This window comes from Arachis hypogaea, chromosome 3 (assembly GCF_003086295.3).
Source record: "Arachis hypogaea cultivar Tifrunner chromosome 3, arahy.Tifrunner.gnm2.J5K5, whole genome shotgun sequence".
NCBI lineage: Eukaryota > Viridiplantae > Streptophyta > Magnoliopsida > Fabales > Fabaceae > Arachis > Arachis hypogaea.
Window position 1 is genome coordinate 48,743,606 of NC_092038.1, and position 4,879 is coordinate 48,748,484.

Sequence of the window (4,879 nt, forward strand, 5' to 3'; positions counted from 1 at the left end):
TCTCTATGGTCTCTATATGAGCCTCAGATTCCTTTAGGTCCTCAATAGGGAACTCCTTCTTACTTGAGAGACGTCCCATGAGGTCTTCCTCATTGGGATTCACGTCCTCCCCCTCCTCCTTGCATTCGGCCATATTGACTATGTCAATGGCCTTGCACTCTCTCTTAAGATTCTCTTCAGTATTGCTTGGGAGAGTATTGGGAGGAGTTTCAGTGACTTTCTTACTCAGCTGGCCCACTTGTGCCTCCAAATTTCTGATGGAGGACCTTGTTTCACTTATGAAACTTAAGGTGGCTTTAGACAGATCAGAGACTAAGTTTGCTAAATTAGAGGGGCTCTGCTCAGAATTCTCTGTCTGTTGCTGAGAAGATGATGGAAAAGGCTTGTTATTGCTTAGCCTGTTTCTTCCACCATTATTAAAGCCTTATTGAGGCTTTTGTTGATCCTTCCATGAGAAATTTGGATGATTTCTCCATGATGAATTATAGGTGTTTCCATAAGGTTCACCCATGTAATTTACCTCTGCTATTACAGGGTTCTCAGGATCATAAGCTTCTTCAGAAGCTGCTTCTTTAGTACTGTTGGATGCATTTTGCCATCCATTCAGACTTTGAGAAATCATGTTGACTTGCTGAGTCAACACTTTGTTCTGAGCCAATATGGCATTCAGAGCATCAATTTCAAGAACTCCCTTCCTCTGAGGCATCCCATTATCTCTCAGAAGTGTACATGAATTGGTTATTTGCAACCATGTCAATAAGTTCTTGAGCTTCTGCAGGCGTTTTCTTTAGGTGAATGGATCCACCTGCAAAATGGTCCAATGACATCTTGGAAAACTCAGATAGACCATAATAGAATATATCTAATATGGTCCATTCTGAAAACATGTCAGAAGGACACTTTTTGGTCATCTGCTTGTATCTTTCCCAAGCTTCATAGAGGGATTCACCATCTTTTTGTTTGAAGGTCTGAACATCCACTCTAAGCTTGCTCAGATTTTGAGGAGAAAAGAATTTATCCAAGAAGGCTGTGACTAGCTTATCCCAGGAGTCCAGGCTATCTTTAGGTTGTGAGTCCAACCATGTTCTAGCTCTGTCTCTTACAGCAAAAGGGAAAAGCATGAGCCTGTAGACTTCAGGATCTACTCCATTTGTCTTAACAGTCTCACAAATCTGCAAGAACTCAGTTAAAAACTGATAAGGATCTTCAGATGGAAGTCTATGAAACTTGCAGTTCTGTTGCATTAAAGCAACTAGTTGAGGTCTCAGCTCAAAATTGTTTGCTCCAATGGCAGGAATGGAGATGCTTCTTCCATCAAACTTGGACGTTGGTTTAGTGAAATCACCAAGCATTCTCCTTGCATTATTGTTGTTGGGTTCGGCTTCCATCTCCTTCTCTTGTTCGAAAATTTCAGAAAGGTTGCCTCTGGATTGTTGTAATTTAGCTTCTCTTAGTTTCCTCTTCAGAGTCCTTTCAGGTTCAGGATCAGCTTCAACAAGAGTGCCTTTTTCCTTGTTCCTGCTCATATGAGAGAAAAGAGAAAAATAAAAGGAAGAAGAATCCTCTATGTCACAGTAAAGAGGATCCTTATTGTTAGTAGAAGAAGGAAGGGAAGAAGAGTGAAGAAGAATGGGTAAGGATAGAGGTAGTGATTTGAGATGAAGAGAGGTGAAGAGAAGTGTTAGTAAATAAATAAATAGAAGAAGAGGAGAAATAGAGAATTTCGAAAATAATTTTGAAAAAGTAGTTAATGATTTTCAAAAATTAAAGATAAGATATAGTTAAAATTAAAATTTAAAACAATCAATTAATTTAAAAAGAATTTTGAAAAAGGGATGAGATATTTTCGAAAATTAAAGAGGGATAGGTAGTTAGTTGGTTTTGAAAAAGATAAGAAACAAACAAAAAGTCAAATAGTTAGTTGAAAAAGATATTAAAATCAAATTTGAAAAGATAAGAAGATAAGAAGTTAGATAAGATATTTTGAAATCAAATTTTTTAGAGAGATAAAATTTTGAAAAAGATATGATGAAAAGATAAGATAAGAAGATAGGATAAAAAGATAAGATAAAAAGATATGATAAAAGATAAGATGAAAAGATATGATAAAAAGATAAGATTTTTAAGAAAAAGATATTTTGAAAAAGATTTAATTTTTAAAATTAAAATTAATTACTTGACTAACAAGAAACTTAAAAGATAAGATTCTAGAATTTAAAGATTGAACCTTTCTTAACAAGAAAGTAACAAACTTCAAATTTTTTAATCAATCACATTAATTGTTAGCATAATTTTCAAAAATAAGGATAAAACTTAAGAAAAAAGATTTTTGAAAAATATTTTAAAGAATTTTCGAAAATACTAAGATAAAAATGAAAAAGATTTGATTTTTGAAAAAGTTTTGAAAAGATAAGATTTTTTTAAAGTTGAAAGTTTGACTTGACTTGTAAGAAACAACTAATTTTTAAAAATTTTTGACCAAGTCAACTCAAAATTTCGAAAATTTGGAGCGAAATAAGGAAAAGATACTTTTTTGATTTTTGAATTTTTAATGATGAGAGAGAAAAACATAAAAATGACCCAAAACATGAAAATTTTGGATCAAAACACATTATGCATGCAAGAACACTATGAATGTCCAGATGAACACCAAGAACACTTTGATCATGATGAACATCAAGAACATATTTTTGAAAAATTTTTAATGCAAAGAAAACATGCAAGACACCAAACTTAGAAATCTTTAATGCATGGACACTATGAATGCAAAAATGCATATGAAAAACAATAAAAGACACAAAACAAGAAATCATCAAGATCAAACAAGAAGACTTACCAAGAATAACTTGAAGATCATGAAGAACACTATAAATGCATAATAATTTTTTTTAAACATGCAATTGACACCAAACTTAAAACATGACACAAGACTCAAACAAGAAACATAAAATATTTTTGGTTTTTATGATTTTCTAATTTTTTTGTATTTTCTTTTATTTTTTCGAAAAACATATAGGAAAAAGAAAATAAGAAATTCAAAATCTTTAAGAAGAATTCCAAGAATCTTTCAATATTAGCCCAAAGCTCCAATCAAAGGGTTTGACATGACTTAATAGCCAGTCAGCTTTAGGAGATACAAATCAGGCATGCAATAGATGATAAGTCATCCACACCATTTACATACCCAATTTGTTGGTTTGTTGAAGACCAATCCCAAAGGAGTTTGGATATGGCTTTACAGCCAGTTAGGATTCAACATATTACCATGAAACTCTAGAATTCACTCTTGAAAGTTTTGAAACCATAGAATAATTTAAAAATTTTTTCGAAAATAATAATTTAAAAAAAAATGGAAACAAAGAAAAATTTTGAAAACTTTTTGAAAAGAAAATTACCTAATCTGAGCAACAAGATGAACCGTCAGTTGTTCATACTCGAACAAACCCCGGCAACGGCGCCAAAAACTTGGTGCACGGATTTGTGATCATCAACAATGGCTCCAATAATTTGGTAGCTCTCACGCGTGAATTACACTTAGTCACAACTCCGCACAACTAACCAGAAAGTGCACTAGGTCGTCCAAGTAATACCTTACGTGAGTAAGGGTCGATCCCACGGAGATTGTTGGTATGAAGCAATCTATGGTCATCTTGTAAATCTCAGTTAGGCTGATTCAAATGTGATTGCATTAGATAATTAAAAGATAAATAAAATAGGATAGAAATACTTATGTAAATTAATGGTGGGAATTTCAGATAAGCGTATGGAGATGCTTGTCCCTGTTGAATCTCTGTTTTCCTACTACTTTCATCCAATCCTTCTTACTCCTTTCCATGGCAAGCTGTATGTAGGGCATCACCGTTGTCAATGGCTACATCCCATCCTCTCAGTGAAAAAGGTCCAAATGCTCTGTCACAGCACGGCTAATCATCTGTCGGTTCTCAATCAGGTTGGAATAGAATCCCGTGATTCTTTTATGTCTGTCACTAACACCCAGCCTTCAGGAGTTTGAAGCTCGTCACAGTCATTCAATCCCGGAATCCTACTCGGATTACCACAGATAAGTTTAGACTTTTTGGATTCCCATGAATTCCGCCATCAATTCTAGCTTATACCACGAGGATTCTGATTAAGGAATCCAAGAGATATGCGCCCGGTCTAAGGTAGAACGGAAGTGGTTGTCAATCACGCGCGTTCATAGGTGAGAATGATGATGAGTGTCACGAATCATCACATTCATCAAGTTGAAGTGCAACGAATATCTTAGAACAGGAATAAATCGAATTGGATAGAAAATAATAGTAATTGCATTCAAACTTGAGGTACAGCAGAGCTCCACACCCTTAATCTATGGTGTGTAGAAACTCCACCGTTGAAAATACATAAGTGAAAGGTCTAGGCATGGCCGAATGGCCAGCCCCCAAAACGTGATCAATAGTCTCCTAAGATGAATAATAAAATAAAACTGAGACCAAAGATGTAACGTGGTCAAAAAGACTACTAGTACAATTGTAAAATGTCTTATTTATACTAAACTAGCTACTAGGGTTTACAGAAGTAAGTAATTGATGCATAAATACACTTCCGGGACCCACTTGGTGTGTGCTTGGGCTGAGCTTGATCTATCCACAAGCTGAGGCTTCTCTTGGAGTTGAACTCCAAGTTGTAACGTGTTTTGTGCGTTCAACTCTGGTTCGTGACGTGTTTCTGGCGTTTGACTCCAGAATGCAGCATGGAACTGGCGTTGAGCGCCAGTTTACGTCATATAATCACGAATAAAGTATGGACTATTATATATTTCTGGAAAGCTCTAGATGTCTACTTTCCAACGCCGTTGAGAGCGCACCAATTAGAGTTCTGTAGCTCCAGAAAATCCATT

The 4,879-nt window shown here is 35.1% G+C and overlaps 1 non-coding gene across 1 annotated transcript; it reads left to right on the plus strand.

Annotated features, from left to right (window-relative positions):
- The first annotated feature begins 885 nt into the window (after positions 1 to 885).
- Positions 886 to 989, plus strand: LOC112794037 (small nucleolar RNA R71). Its single transcript, XR_003198719.1, has one exon. It is a non-coding gene; the product is annotated as a small nucleolar RNA R71 (small nucleolar RNA).
- The last annotated feature ends 3,890 nt before the right edge of the window (positions 990 to 4,879 follow it).